The sequence below is a fragment of the Papaver somniferum genome, chromosome 8, assembly GCF_003573695.1.
Source record: "Papaver somniferum cultivar HN1 chromosome 8, ASM357369v1, whole genome shotgun sequence".
NCBI lineage: Eukaryota > Viridiplantae > Streptophyta > Magnoliopsida > Ranunculales > Papaveraceae > Papaver > Papaver somniferum.
Window position 1 is genome coordinate 104,197,979 of NC_039365.1, and position 17,494 is coordinate 104,215,472.

Genomic DNA, 17,494 nt, shown 5'->3' on the forward strand with positions numbered 1-17,494 from the left:
AGATACATTAAGGGTTCCTTAGGGTCTGGTATTACTATTACTGGAGGCAACTGCAATACAATTACTGCTTATAGTGACAGTGATTGGGATGGTTGTCCTGATTCCAGAAGATCAACCACTGGTTACTATGTTTTTCTTGGAGATAATCTGGTTTCTTGGTCCTCTAAGAAACAACCAACTGTAGCTCATTCTTCAACTGAAGCAGAATACAAAGCTTTGGTTGTTGCTGCTTCTGAAGTTAGATGGATTTCATACATTATGGATGAACTAAGGGTTCCTCTCACTACTCCTTGTCTCTTATACTGTGATAATATGGGAGACAGCAGTTTAGCTTCAAATCCTATGTGTCATGCTCGACCAAGCATATTGAAATTGCTTATCACTCTGTCAGAAGCTTGGTAATGATTGGTTTTATATTTGTTAAGTATGTTCATACTTTGGATCAAATTGCTGATATGTTTACTAAGGGACTTGGCAAATATTTGTTCTTCAAGTTGCAGGGCAAACTGATGCACCACCAGAGTGCTCAGTTTGAGGGGGGCTGTCAGAGCACCTAGCTCAACCAATACTATGTGTCCACATGTTTGATCTCTCCTCCACTAGTTTGATTCCATGTGTATCTTTGACAGCTCACTGTAATTGTCTTTGTCAGTATTTTCGGTTGTATCTTTAAATACTCTCTTTGTTTCTTTATAAAGTTAACAGCATTAATTCAATACACAACTCTGTTCTTTCACTCAGATGAGAAAAAACTAAACCAGTAGAGTCCCAAATCTGAGCTTTGATGACTTTACCTTGGACATTCAAATTTGCGAGTGAGATTTACAATCATTTTATAATGCAATAAAAACCTAGCTAGTTTATATATGTTATTCATACCATCAAAGTTGAGAAAATCAAGCAAACTTGGGTAATAGCAATCCAATAAGAAACACATAAACCCGAAGCACAAATTTTGGTTCAACTAAAATAAAGGGAAAAAATCAGTATTGAAATTGCAATGGAAGTGAAAGATTACCTCCCAGGTTACAAACCCTAATCTTACAGAGAAACTGATGGTTCCCGTATTTAAGAGATTCTCGCAGCTTAACGTGATCATCATAGGTTTGGAGATTTCCCGCGGAGAAAACACGTCAGCACGTAACAGAGCCAACTCGGTTGGTGAGAATACATACAGCCTATAAATAGGGAGTAGTGTAGAACTGGAGATGCTGTATATTCTTTTACTTCATATAGCGGAGAGAATAATTTTGATTCTTGCTGCCCAAGGGAGGGAGGGACTAGGTGAAAGAGTGATTTTCTGATTATGGGAGAGCAAAATCAGAGACTACGAGGCTGGTGTCTAGTCTTTTGGATAGGCCTGTTAATGGATATCCATTAGCCGAATCCGATTACCCGGTTTCCGTTAGGTTTAGTTTCGTTATATCGGTAACCGGTTATCCGTAACCGATAATGTAGCGGATAATTTTATCATACCGTAACGGTACCGGTGGGGCTATTTCCGTTAGCCTTATTTCCGATATCCGCTAACGTGTGACTAGCACGTGTAAATTCCTATACCTAGGTTAATATCCTTCGAGAGAATCACTTCTTCAGCTTCAGTCGACACAAACGAGAGAAAACTCAACCCTCGTCTCCTTCAGTCCTCCCTTCCAATTCGAGCAAAATCATCATCTTTTCTATACAAATCATCATCTTCTCTATACAAAAACTAGGGTTATCTTCTTCTATTTCTTTTGAGTTTAATTTCAATCTTAAAAACTAAATTTTCAATTTAGGGTTTCTGAAATTAGGGTTTTCATAACAGATTGAGATTCGTGAAATTAATCATGTCCCAAAGCGAAAGAGGAGCATCCAGTTATGTTGCTTCATCAAGCAAAAGCAATCCCTCTACCTCACTTTCAGTTGCATCTCAATTACCTTCTGCATCAAACCAAGTTCAAGGTTCAGGAATTCATTCAACACCTGCTGCTGTTGCACCTCCAACAGAAGAAGCAGTAGCAGAAATAGAAGTAGATGAAGATCCAATTATAGCTGAAGAAAAGAAAAAACTACGTGCAGTAAGGTCTGATGCATGAAATGATTTTGAAAGGTTAATTGAAAAGAAGATGGTGAAATGTAAGGAGATTGGGATACTTATGGCTGAATGCAAACATTGTAAGAGGAGATTGACTGCACCCAGTAGCCAAGGAACCAGCAAATTGCATTACCATGCTAAAACCTGTAAAGAAAATCCTGGGAACAAGAAAGGACAAAGAGAGATTACTACAATCAAAACAGGTAATGCACAAACTAAGTTAGCTAATTGGAAATATGATGCTGATGCTACTAGGATACTTGCTGCCAAGATGATTGCTAAACATGGTTATCCAATCACTATAGTTGAGCATCCATATTTTATTGAGTTTGTGAAGTCTTTAAATCCTGCTGCTAAGCTTTACACTAGGAATACAGTTAGGTAAGATATCATGAAACTAAGAACTGAGTTCAAACTGCAATTACAAGAAAAATTTGACACAATTACATCTAAGTGTAGTTTAACAACAGATATGTGGTCATGTAAGCATACAAAGGATAGTTATTGCTGTGTGACAATGCATTACATAGATGATGAGTGGAAACTGATTAAGAAAACACTAGCATATACTTTAGTTTCATCACCACATTCTGGAGAAGTTCTAGCATCTGTAGTGAAATCAGTATGTCTAGATCATAGACACTAAGCTTTTTGCTGTAGCTGTTGACAATGCTAGCTCCAACAATGTTATGACGGAAAATCTGAAGAAATGGCTTGATAGCAAATATTTTTTAGTTCTTAATGGGGATATGTTCCAAATGAGGTGTAGTAATCATGTATTGCACTTGATTGTAGGGTGTGGAATGAGAGTGGCTGCTCCATTAATAGATGCAGTTAGAGAGTGTGTAAAATATGTCAAGTCAAGTCAGTCTAGAAAAGAGAGATTTGAATGTGCTATTGACCAAGTTAAGCTTCCTACTTCAAGGTCTGTGGGTTTAGATGTGGATGCCAGGTGGAACTCCACCTTTAAGATGCTAAAGGATGCAATTTTTCTGAGACAAGCTTTTGTTAGGCTAGATGATTTGGATAATGACTTCAAGATACTACCAACTGCTAAGGAGTGGCAACAAGGAGTACATATATGTGAATGTTTGGAATTATTTGATGTCATTTCAACCAAATTTGCTGGGATTAAGTATCCCACGGCAAATTTGTATTAAAATGGTTAATATATGCATTAAGATCTGGGAATCAAGTGAGCATGAGTATATCAGATACATGGTCAAGAATATGAGGATGAAATTTAATGGCTACTAGAAAGATAGTAACACTTTGATGGGCATTGGGGTTGTTTTATATCCTAGGTACAAGGCTAAATAGGTGGAGTTTGTTATGAAGAGAGTATATGGTGTGGAAAACTATCAAAGTCACTATCACAAATTTGAGCTTGAACTCAATGCTCTTTTTTGTGCTTATGAAACCAACACTACAGCTCCAAATTATTTTGATACTGGAATGCATTCAGCTGGAATTGAGATCTCTGTAGCTACAACAACATCATATGAATTTGGTTATGATAATTTTATTATGGAAAACAATATGTTTGAGGTTGAGAAGTCAGAATTGGAGACATACTTAGCAGAACCAGTTCTTCCTAAAGGCACAACCACTGAAAAAATGAGGTTTGATATCTTAAGTTGGTGGAAGAATCATGCTCCTAAGTACCCAACTCTCTCAAGGATTGCAAGAGATGTATTGGAAGTTCCAGTGACAAGTGTAGCATCAAAATCTATGTTTAGTATTGTTGGCAGGGTTCTCACATCTCACAGGAGTTCATTAGCTCCAGATCTTGTTGAAGAATTGCTTTGTTTGGGTGATTGGATGCCAGATCTCACTCTCAGTGACAGTGATAGTTGTGTTACTGGTAAGTTTCCTTACATCTTAATCTTTTATGTGCTTTCATATTTATTGGCGTATTGCACTGACATTGCCAGCTTAAGTTGCTTAACTGTCTAACACTTTTAATTTTCCTTTCAATATGCAGAAGTTGAGGACTAAGGAGTAAGGAGGAATGCATTTGCAGATGCAGTTGGCACTTGGCAGTGGAGAATCTGGAGATGGAGGAATGCATTTGCAGTTGCTGGCTTGCTGCAACAAATGGAGATGGATTTCCTTTAATCCTTTGTCTTTTCTTTTGCAAAAACATGGTTTTTTCTTTTGATAGAACATCTGAAGATTCTGAACATGTGATTTGGTTTAGAACATGAACATTTTTTTTTGTGTGTGTGGCATGGATTTAGAACTTGTTTTCTTGGATTTAGAAGTTGTTCTGTGTAATTGTCCTGTGTTTTGTGTTTGTCCTGTGACATACCAGATGGTACCGGAAAAATATTCGTTATCCGGTAAGTCCAACGTAACGGTAATGGTTTGTGAATTCATATTTCCGTCGGCACTTAACGGAAATAGGTTAACCGCAAATTTTAATGGCAACGGCAGCGACAAAGCCAATATCCGTTACGTTAAGTGTCGTTGACAGCCCTACTTTTGGAGAAAAATGTTCTTTCCAAGATAGGGCTGTCAATGGGCCCGGGTCCTCCCGGGTATCACTAGACCCGGACCCTACTTATAAAGGTCGGGTCCGGTTCTTAAATTTGTGGACCCAGAACCGAACCCGTTTAAAGTCTCGGGTACCCGTCGGTTCCGGATACCCGTTGGGTATTTACAAAATTATAAAGAAAATCTTAAAAACTTAATTTTTTTCTGTATTTAACTTGAATCTAAATTATTTTCATAATATTTATTATTATTTATTTATTAATGTACTAAATAAAGACTAAATGCAAGAAAAAAATGAAAAATGGAAAGAAAAAAAATCAGAGCCCAAACTAGCAAAATACCTATCATTTTGCTAAAAAGATAAATAAAATGATAAATAACCGGGTACCCATTACCCGTGGGTACCCGACAGGTATTACCCGTTTGGACCCGTTAACATTCGGGTCAAATCGGGTAATTACTCGTCGGGTCCTAAGTTGCTAATGGGTCAAACTTCAGGACCCAGAACCGGACCCGAATCTAACGGTTCCGGTTCCGGGTAATGGGTACCCATTGATCGCCCTATTCCAAGGGAGTGAGGGACTAGGTGAAAGAGTGATTTTCTAATTGTGGGAGAGAAAAAACAGAGACTAAGAGGCTGATGTCCAGTCTTTTGGAGAAAAAAGTTCTTTCCAAGCAGTTGAACTCAAGTGTATTTTTTTAATAATAAAAGCCTCGTGGATCCGCGTGAAAGAGTTAAAAACAAATGAAAAACCTAAAAAATATCCTTGATAGGCTTAACATCATCCGCTTAAGAAAGTTTTTTCCAAGCGGCTGAAGATCAGCCTCTTAGTCTCGATTATTGAACACTCTTTCAAGTAAAAGAGTGTGTGAAGGAGTTTGGCTGAATGAGCGAGTATTCTCATCCCATAGTATCCCCTCATAATTTGATCAAATTCATTCATTTTGAATGAGATCTCTCATCCCATAGTCTTTGCTCAAACGACAGATCTTATGCACAAGGTTAAATTTTTCATTTGCGATACCTGGTGGCCTGGCAAACTAGTCGCGCCATTATGGGAAAAAGGTGGAGCAGTAGACATCTATCGAGTGATCATGTCCAGCGCGATAGAGTCTTTGTCGCTGTCGATTTATTCTACGTCGCTTAGTGGAAACCCTAACTCTAGCTACTCTTTCTTTGTCTCCTATAAGTATGTAATTTTCATACTTGATTTATTTTTTTCATAAAAGAGGCGGGCCTCATATATTGATAAAATCATCGGATTGGAAATAGGGATCGTTACAATGGTGACCAGAGATCATATTACGATCATCATTTCTAAATTAAGAAACTCCGCCATTTCTTGACTAAAATTCATACCATTTCAACTATTACAATCATTCCATGAATCACTAAAGAACAAATCATTAGCATAGCGATGCTAAGGGGCCAAATTTGTTTCAAACTAAATAAATTTGCATTCTGCAAAATTGCAGTAGTAGGATCTTTGAAAAAGATCTAGCCAAAGGTTATTTTAGTAAATCCAAATAGTGCTAGTCACTTGGATAAGACAAAACCAGTAACAGTAAACTAGTAATCTAGACAACAGTAACATAGTTCATCGGGATCGGTCAAAATAGATAGTAGTCTGTCTGAATCAGTGTATGGGTTTTAGTTTCTTTTGATATTTCTCTTGATGAAGTTGTTGAAGGAAGATTTGATGCTTTTGCTACATAAGTGTTAGAAAATTTATTAAACGATATAATATGAGACTATATTTTTCCATATTTAGGAGATATGTATTTTAGCTTATTTTGAGATATATTACGAATCGAATGTCTTGAGAAACAAGACTTAAGAGGTGAATGTAATTTAATAAATACCTTTGAGAATTAATGAGAAACACAGACAGACTTATTGAGAATTTTTCATGGTCTCAAGAGCCTGGTTCAAATCCTAAATTTTTATCTTCAAATTCTCTTTAAGCGGTGACGGGAGAAGAAGAATCATCCACACATGGAGTGAAGAAAGATTCGGTGTATGAATCATCAACACATATAGTGAAAAAGATCCAGTGTATCATCTAAGATATAGTGATGGTCCTGGTATTACTATAAGCCCTATCATATTAAGAGGAACCAATTATGATGAATGGGCTAGAGTCATTCGAAGATCATTGTGTTACATCATAGCTCGATCGAACCCACCAAGCGTTGGTATGTCAAGTTTGGTTGTCATATTTTAGTGACTCAAAACTCAATTAAAGAGTCGCTTGATTATATACTTGAGACAACTTCGTATAGGTTAGGCTAGAAAGGTTAGGTTTATGAGACATACAAGTATTACTCGAAGACTTGAAGAATGTGAAGAAGTGACAAGCTACAACGACGACATCATCCTTCCTCTTGAGGTTAGTAATATTTTGACTTGAACTGTTTCATTCCTAACATATCTTTCAAGTCGTGCTATATTGAAAACATAACTGCGAAGGTGTGAATGATTATACTCTAGTAGTGAGACATAGTGTTAAGGAATTAGAATCAAAGTATAATGCTTATATTTTGAACTTCGTATATAAGACATCGACATAATCGTGAATGTTATTGTGATTATGTGTATGGGTAAAGGTGAAGATTTCATCCTAGGAAAAAATGTTTACATTTATTAAAAGGAAGTACTTTCATGAACTTGTTTTATGAATCGAAAGGGAAATCGCTAGGCTTATTGGTATTGTTATTCATTACATATCTTTGGATTACTAATATGTGTGAGTTAGTAGGACCGATCATAACTTGTTATGTATCTTGGTAAAACTAGTCACAGTGCTTGACTTATGTATTAGTATGAATTTTATTAGTGTAACCGATCCTAGTAATTAGTATGACCAATCACAAAAGAGTATTGTAATCGATCCTTGTAATTGGCGTAACTGGTCCTGGTAATTGGTGTAACCGATCCTAGTGACTTGTTTAACCGATCACAAGTAATACCATTAGAATATGGTAACCGGTTCTGGTAATTGACGTAACCGATCCTGGTAACTGATGTAACCGGTCCCAGTAACCATATTAAGGTAGAACCGATCCTTGTGTTTGGTAGAACCGTAAACCCATGATTAGTGTATTGATATTTGATCAATCACATAATTGTTCTTGGAATACAAATGAACCAATTCTAAACTTGTTTGGAAGTGTGGTATAATCGATTCCAAGATTGTAAATATGAAAAAAAATTTATAAAGAAAATAAGATGTCGACATACTTTGAACATGTTCAGTAACTCTTATCTTTTATTGTTCAAAGATATTCCTTAATAACTCAAGGAGATCCCGGACCGAAATAAATTAAGAATCTTTTAATTAAGGTTATTAATTTTATATGTTTTTAATTACCAGCAATTAAATGCGTATCTTTGAAAAATAAAAATTGGCAATGTGCATTTACTAATTGGAGATTTTCTAGTGAGATTTCGGAAATATCGGACAAAGCATTTCCAGGAATTATGAAAACCGATTTGGGCATTTATTGCATATCTTAAGAATAATTCGGTTTTGGAAATTCCTTGGTGTCCAAACATCCTTGGTCTATAAATACCCAAGTTTGCATTTCAAGCAAACTATCCTAAGAGCCAGGAAAACTTCATCTTCTTTTTGATTCTGGTGGAGCCGTCTATTCGGAGAGGAAAGTACCCTAATTAGGCGAAATCTCTTACGACCGCTCGTTTAAAGACTTCTGTGGGATCAAGAAGCGTCTACGAGTACTGTTGGTGGGGGAACTGGACAATCGCAGTTTATTTTACTTTTCGATTAATTTGTTTGATTAACGGTTGTTGAACTTTGATTGCACCTAGTTTGTTTATTCTTGAGAATCTTCTCTTCTGATATAAGATTCACTCAAACTAGATCGAAGTTTCGACGGGATCTTTAGAACTGTTTGTAGATCTAAAGACATCTTGGGATAATCCATTATTAACAGACTCCCTTCTGTGCGTGATTGATCACAAGAGATTCAAGTGGTGTTGTGCAGGTGTTTATTGAAGATTAAAGAAGATTTTTGATTTGGTTTTTATTTCTTTGGGTGTGCACAAACCTTGATCGGCTGGGATCCAACTAGAATCGGATTTATTCGATTGATTAGTTGTGTAAGATCCGCATCACCTTATAGTTTCTTGTTTGATTCTATATTGATTGATTGCAAATCTAAACTCTGATACTTCGGTAGTTGTTGGATAGATTGATCTGACCAGGCAAAGGAGTTTATTTGTTAAACAGAAGAGTTTTTGCTTATGACTTGAGATATCTTCATCTGAAAGAATCAAGAGAGTTGTTACCAAACAGATTTGTTGTTCCTTTACTGTTTGGAATACGATCCAAAGGAATTGTTCCAGTGCGTGCACTTATTGAATGTCGGGAGCACAGGGATACTGAAGAAACTAGGTGAACTATAGGTTTAGTTTCTTGGTCTCAACTATACGAAGTTTGTTAGATTTTGTATAGCGGCTTTCAATTCTGGACTAGGTCACAGGGTTTTTCTGCATTTGCGGTTTCCTCGTTAATTCCAGAAGTTTTGTCACACCACCAAAATCAAACTTCCCTTTTCCAAGACATATCCTGGCTACTAGTCTTAAATTACCTCCAATTAAGAAACTCTCATATGTTGAAATAAGGGCAAGAAAAAGATTGTGTTATAACTGTAATGAAGTACAATAAGTATGGCATGGGTGTGTGATGCAACAATTGTTTATGCTATTAAGAGAAGATGATTATTGCTAACCTCAGAAGAAGAATCTCTTACCAACGCACCAATTATACATGAATTAGAAGAAGATAGAAAATTTTCTCGCATGCTCTTTCAGGTAACATTTCTCAAGATATCAAAATAAAGGGAGTTATTAAGGGCAACAAAGGTCTCATCATTTTAGTGACAGTGAAAATGCAAATAGCTTTCTTGATCCATAGATTGTTAGGTAGAGTGGGAGCTTCATTCTACCCACAACTTCTTTCCAAGTGGCAGTTGCTGATGGTAATAAGCTACTGAATGATGCAAAGTGTTATCAATATACATGGAAGATGCAGGGACATAAATTCAAGTTTGATGTGAGATTACTAGCTATAGGTGGTTGTGATATCACTGATATGGAGTTAGACGTGGATTGGATGAGGAGATTAGTCCAATGAAATATGATTTCAAGTAGATGAAGATCACCTTCTGTAAAGATAGAAGAAAAATTGAATTGACGGGAAATACTGAATCAACTAGTGTCACAATGATGTCTGGAGATTTCCAAAGATACTTCAAGAAGAATAAACATGGAGTCATGTGTCATTTGTACTCGATTTCAGCTAGTTTTGTTGTTCACCGGACACTACAAACATCCAACTTCTCCTTGACAGTTTTCAGTCCATCAAAACCCTAACTCGTGTCAGGACTCATGACCATCACATCCCACTCAAGCCACTTTCATCACCACATAATCAGAGGCCATATAAATGCTTTGTGTTCGGAAATAGATTGTAGAACAACTTGTATAAGAGATGCTAAAATCTAGTGTAATTAGGCATAATCATTATTCTTTGTCTTCTCCATTTTGTCAGTAAATAAGAAGGACGGTAGATGTAGATTCTATATAAACTAAAGAAAGGTGAATGAGCATAAAGGACAAGTACTTTGTTCTAGTGATAGATGAATTCTTGGATAAGCTCAATGGAGCTAAGGTATTTTCCGAAATTTATTTGAGAGTTGGTTACCACCAAATAAGAGTACACCCTTCTGACACTCCTAAACAGCTTTCAAGACTCACCAAGGACATTATAAATTCCTAGTTATGTTTTTTGGTTTAACTAATGCAAGACAAAAAGTCTATTACATGTGTTAACAAGGGAATGGGGCAATATTTCTAGCTCTATTTATTTATGAGAATGAGTTAGTGAATGTGGTGATGGTTGCCACCAAGCAGAAGTAATACTTGATGGGTAAAATATTTATCATTTTTACAAACCATCAAAATATCAAATATTTTATGGAACAAATGCAAATACTATGTTGCAACAAAAATGGTTGGAAAAATTATTGGATTACAAATTATGAGATGAGGTAAAGAAAGGTAGCAGATAACGAAGTGGCAGCTGTTTTTTTCCAGAGTTAACATTTGATGATTCACCCTCTTGTCATGGCTTGACAATGCTACAACCAACTTGGTTAGAGGAAGTTCAGAAAAGCTACAAGGAGGATCACTTAGCTCAAGAACTCAATCCTAAACTGCTAGTACAAGATGAAGCTGTCTCAGAATATACGTTGGAGCAGGGAATTGCCAGATTCAAACGTAAGATCTGCATCGGAGAGAACGGGGACATGAGACAGAAAATTCTCACTGCAATAAATTCTCCATCTATTGGTGGGCATTTTGGTATTCAAGCTAGCTACCAAAATGTTAAGCTTTACTTTTATTGGGTAGGGATGCAAGCCCAAATTACTCAGTTTGTGTACGAATGTGATACATGTCATCAACACAAGGGTGTATCAGCTTACTAGCAGGTTTATTGCAGCCATTACCTATCTCCTAATCAAGTTTGGCATTACATAAGCATGAGCTTTATCACTGGCCTTCCAAAATCCGAGGGCATAGAAGTGGTGGTGGTAGATTTTCGAAGCACCGCCACTTCATGCCTCTTGAGTCATCTCTACTCTGCAGCTTCTGTTGCTAAGGTATGTATTCCTAGATACCATCTTCACGCTGCATAGTTTGCCAATTCATGGAAAACCAATTTCCTAAGCTGTTCTTTAAAGACAAGGATCTTGTGAAGTAGTGGGTATTTGTAGTGGAAGTAATAATTATTCTGGGCAGATTCCTTTGTTATATCTGTTTGCTGGGTACTCTAATTTTTGTATTAGTATTTGCTTGAAGTATCGAATGAAAAGAACCTCAACCTCTCCCTCAATTCTCCTCTCCTTTTTCTCAAATTCTAGATCTAGAAACGTTGGTTTATCATTTTGTAGTGCAGATCAATCACTAGTTCACTACACATCCAGTAGTTAAAAGAAAGTCCAAACTGGTCCAAGAAAGTCATTTGGTTTAATATCTGAATCTGAAAAGGGATGGGAAGAACATAACATTTGCAATTTATTATTCTCAATAATGAACCAACTAACTTTCTTGGCCAATATTCTGGTGTTACTATTAAAGTATTCAAGGAAAGTTTATTATTAATAGTCTCCATGAGAAAAGTATATGCTTGTAGTGATGAAAGGCGGACTGGAAATATTATAAGGATAACTTATGGATGTAAGACTCTTAAAATCACTTTTCTTTTCGTAAAATAATTCGCACTAGCAAACGGTTAGAGATCCAAATCTTAGTAGTTCACAAGTTTGAATGTCAAAACCAAGCTTAAGGGGCATTTCATCTCATCTTAATGTTGGTCCTTCTCCCTTGCTAAACAAAAGCTACCAACAATCCAGGCTATTCCTCACACCTGCAAAGTAAAACCTATCTGGGACATTGCATCACATCTTCATGTTGGTCTTCCTTTGTTAAAAATGTTTTCCAGACAATGCAACACTATTCCCTCTTAACACCTGCAAAATGGTAGAACCCGTCGTCACATGCTGATTGTTCAAACAAAAATCTGGCACAGACTGGCAATTGTTTTGCTGTTTCCATAAGTCAACTGATTCAACCATAAAGACTCAAGAGATCAGCTGCCACTTCCAGACACAGGTTTAAATTAAGTTCAAAAAAATGGGGCAAAATGTGAGCTAAAATTGACCAACTTGACCATTTAATTTATCCACTCCAGAATAACTTGAGCCTGCTGCAAAAATAAGTTTGCTCATTGGTTATACTACTGCTCCGCCAGCAAATAAAAAAGGTTAATTACTTCTCTACTAAACTTAGGGTATTTATCAATAATTCAATATGTCGAGATGGAAGCGAGAATAGCATCAAAAGAAAACATTTACATCTATATTTCTTGTTTCAAATATGCAAATGATGCAGTTTAAACCATTCAAAGAGAATAAACAAGAATGTAAAGAACAAGTTGAAAGGCTAAAGCACAGAAATAACCCTTGTAGAAGATTAATTCAACAATTTACAACCAAGTACGTGGATGCAGTATCAATTATCGAAATTATCAACACAAACCTAGATCCGGAGGAGGTTTCAGAAAAGAATAAAAGGCCACTCAGATAGAACAGATTTAGATTCTTATCAGTTTCGTGAACAAGGTCACAGGAGGGAGCCATGGGACTAATTTTCAAACCACTGGAAATTGTCCGGTACAACATTTCAAACTTTAAGCTTGTTAAGTTGAGACCTGTGTTACAACGACATGGACACAGTGTCAGTGTCGTGTGTCCAAAACGGTACTTTGACATGGCAACTTAACAAATTAGGAAATGGGGACACACATACACAAACTAGATAAGTAGTTTAACATAGATTATAAGATAACAAACTTAGCAAAATACATGCATAAATTTATATATATATCAATACAAAAAGGCATTACTTAAACACAGACATCATTGACATTTCTACTTAGTTTCATGGTCTCGTAGAGCTGTACTAGTAGGAGGGCATCTCTGGTTTAGTTTTTTTTTTCTTAAGGAAATCTGAATCTAATGGAGATCAATGGAGAATATCTCTATTTTTTACCAAAGATAAAGCATCTCATATAAGCTAAAATAGAGAAATATATCTTCTTTCCTAGTATAAACATATAAAAAATATAATGATAGCGATATTCTAGTCAAATTGTCCTATAACTATCTTTTAATTTCTTAAATAACTTGTTGTATTTTTGGTAACTGACCGCGCCTGACATGTCAGACACGCATGTCGGGGTCGATACGGCTCAAAAGCATATTTACCCCTGTCATCGTAACACAGGTTCAAACACACTCTTTCTCATGGAGCTGATACATTATTCTATTATATACAGGGTTATAACTTATAACACCCATCCAGATTATTTCTACATTTAAACGTAAAACAAAGTGCTAAAACTAAAAAAAAACAATAGAAGTAATTGTACCTAACAATGCACCAGCGGAGATGTTACCCAGTAATCATCGTTCCAGCTCCTTCATCAGTGAGAATTTCCAGGAGCAACGAATGCGGGAGTCTCCCATCAATGATGCTAGCAGTACGAACTCCCTGCGCAAGTGACCTAACACAGCAAGTAACCTTCGGGATCATCCCTCCAGCTATCTTTCCTTCATCCACCATTTTTCTCACCCCCTTAATATCAATTTCCTTCACCAAACTTCCTGGATCATCTCGATCTTCAAAAATTCCGGCAACATCAGTCAACAGTATCAATTTCTCAGCTCCTAGAGCAGCTGCTAATTCCCCGGCCACAGTATCTGCATTAATGTTGTATGCTTGCCCATCCTCATCGGCCCCCACTGATGCAACCACCGGGATATGACCACTGGCAATTAAGGACCGCAGGATGGAAGGGTCCACCCCAGCAATGTCACCAACAAACCCGAGTTCAGCAGACTTGATGTTAGGTCGAACAGTGAGGAGGCGGCGATCCTTCCCTGAGAGACCCACGGCGGTGGCACCAGCTTTGTTGATGAGAGAGACCAGTTGTTTATTTACCTTACCAACAAGAACCATCTCAACTATTTCCATGGTTGACGCATCAGTTACTCGGAGGCCATTGAGAAAATTAGGTTTGATCCCAAGTCGACTGAGCCAGCTGTTAATTTCTGGGCCACCACCATGGACAAACACAAGGCGGAGCCCCACACAAGAAAGGAGTACTAGGTCATTGATGACTGAAGCTTGGAGTGATTCCGACTTCATGGCAGCACCTCCATGTTTGACGACAATGATCTTGCCTCTAAATCTGAATGAACGGAAGAGATTCTGAAAGAATATCTACCCTGGTTTGAGAAGGGGTTTGTGACACTGGTGATTGACTCTCATTTTTCGTCGCAAGCACAGCTTTAAGAGGAGAAGATTTGAAGTAGGAGAGGCTTTTGTTTGGTTTTGAGTAGCTAATAGGGAAGGACAGTTTATGAATTAGGTTTTGATTATTTAGAGTTTCAGAGAGAGAGAGGAGTGGTGACGTTGTTGGAGGTCTGGTTGTGAACATCTTCTTTCACTGTCTCTTTCACTCAAGCTCTTGATCTCAGAGAAGGAGTAAGACTGAATTTGATATCAGACAGATCAGACACCTTTGTAGTTGCTTGTATCCTGTCCACGGAAAACACCAGAAACATAATGTTTTCGTACAGTACACCAGAAATATAACTTGTCAACATTCATATAACAGAACAATAACATATAGAATGTAAAACAAGAAGCGATCTAATAAAGTACTCACTGCAAGTTTTCATACACATCATAAAGAATTATATGTGTCAAAGTGTATCCGCCAGTTTCAGACGCTTCGACAATTCGTCATTCAACTCAAGTTTGGTTACAATAGCAACTATCAATTAGAAATACAGTAAAACCTATGTATAAGAATATTTTAGGGACTATAAAAGAATATTCTTATATGGGGGTTATTCTTATATGGAGGTCCGCCATGAATAGACCAAAAGAAAAAATTTCATACATGCACTTGAGAAAATACGCCTAACACAAAAATGTATCTAGGTAAATATGAATTCAACTTTGACACCAGCAATTGACCAATGAGATTACATGAGTGAAAGGTTTAACCAAAAATTGACAAATGAAATTATATGAGTGAAAGATATTTGTACTAAATTGTTCACAGAAAAGTAAAGAACCACTTTGAAGCCAACCGATTTTGTAAAATGGTTACAAGAATCTCTTCATCTTAAACTTTGATGCATGACAAATCCTATAATATTTATTTTATAATGTCAATTATTCTTATATGGAGGTAGGTTCCTTAAGACGGGACAGGAAAAATTTATGACTTATTCCAATATGGAGTTTATTCTTAAATATAACTGGCCCGAATCGGGACCACAAATTTTTATTCTTATATGGAGTTTATTTTTATTGCTATACAGAGTGTTCTTCCGGAGAGGTTTTACTGTATAAGAAAAACACACTTATTGTCTTTCTATAGCTTTTTGCTTTCCATATCAGGATAGAACTTAAAGCAGAATAGAAATTAGAAATAACAATCGAAGAATATTTTGTCACTGTACTAACGTCGATCTTACATGTACCTAACCTTCAATTTCTATTTTAAGCTTACCAAGATTCTAAGACATTATTACTGATTGAATATAACAATTAGAGAAACATTTATTACTACTAGATGACCGCTTGCAAGGTGGTAGGGCGGACAGAAGTTTTAAGCTAACAAGGAAATCACGAAGCATCATATCAAACACCTTTCCAGCATTGAACTAAGTTGCACATTTAAGCATGCAGACAATTCAATATGTGATCTAGAAAATGGCAGCAAAAGATCTCAACTGTAGCAGAAAGTTCTGAGCCAATAATTCAACATTTGACTGTTCTCATGAATTGAGAATCTACCTTAATTAACTGAAACAGAAGGTTCTTAGCTTAAAAATACTGATTGTTCTCATGAACTGAGAATCTTATCTTAATCAACTGCAACAGACACTGCAGATCTAAATAGGTGTTGAGTCATCGCAGTGCCTACAAATACAATATTGTTCCCTTAATCTTAATATCACTTTCTTATACCCTTTCCGCTAACCAGGGAACTAGGTATTGCTATTATAATTGCCGCTATAGCAATTTAGTTTCAGTTATCATACTAATTGACTATCTTCAACACAATAAGAAAATAAGAATAAAATCATCGCAACATTAATATCCTGCACCGTCAAATCTAAAGGACCACCATGGGAAAAAAAACTGATTTCGTAAAGCGACATGTACCTCCGACTTCAATAAAATCAAACCTTATAAAGTTATCGTGTTATTCATATTAGCACAGTGTTGGGAAATTAGTATTGATTTGTATTGTCCTGTACATGGACCCAACTCTGTAATGCAAGTCTCAACCTTAAGAACAAACAAGTCCCTGGGAAATTAGAATTTCATCCACAGAATTATAAAATGGTACTACATACAACTTCGCAAAATAAAATCTAAGAAGATGACCCTGAGATGTTCTCTTAGGTATTTTATCAAACAGCAGGAGAGCAACTTCCAAACGGGATTATAGGACATAGATCTCAATGATTGCATCAGATTTCTCTAAAACAAGAAAAACCCAAACTGAAAAAAAAGGGTTGGAATTTACTCAACATATCAAAACTCAGATGAGAAAAACAAACCTTTGGTGACCAGCAGAGTCCCAAATCCGAGCTTTGATGACTTAACCTTGGAACATTCAAATTTGTGAGTGAGATTGACAATCATTTTATAATGCAATAAAAAACGTAGCCAATTTATGTATGTTAATACCATCAAAGTTGAGAATATAAAGCAAACTTGAGTAATAGCAATCCAACAAGAACAAACACATAAATCCTAAGCACAAATTTTTGGTGCTCATTAACATCATTTAAGGGAAAATACCAATAATGAAATTGCAATAGAAGTGAGAGATTACCTACCAGGTTATAAACCCTAATCTCTTACAGAGAAGACTGATGGTTCCCGCCAATAATTCAGCAAAACCTAAAATGAACCAACGTGGTTGGTGAGATTACAGTGAATAAATAGGGAGTAGTGGAGACTGGAGAGAGATATTTTTTTTACTATAAAGTGGAAAGAACAATTTTGATATGCCAAGTGGTGATGTGCAGAGAGGTTTTCTATGCTCTAACGTGGGTGTACAAAACGCTGCATTTGATTCGTTGATGAATAACACTCCAATACTTCCCTAGTGCTGCTGTTGTTTTCTTCCTGTGCGCTGCTTTTTCTTCCGAAAATGATTCGGGGCTTAAATACCTGGCTAAGTTGGGCCTACTCCACTTAATTTGGGTCTATCAAATTTTCCTTCCCACTCCACCAAATTGGTA

At 36.5% G+C, this 17,494-nt stretch overlaps 1 pseudogene; it reads right to left on the minus strand.

Annotated features, from left to right (window-relative positions):
- Positions 1 to 11,695: 11,695 nt before the first annotated feature.
- LOC113302426 lies at positions 11,696 to 17,227 on the minus strand (annotated as a pseudogene).
- Between the last annotated feature and the right edge of the window lie 267 nt (positions 17,228 to 17,494).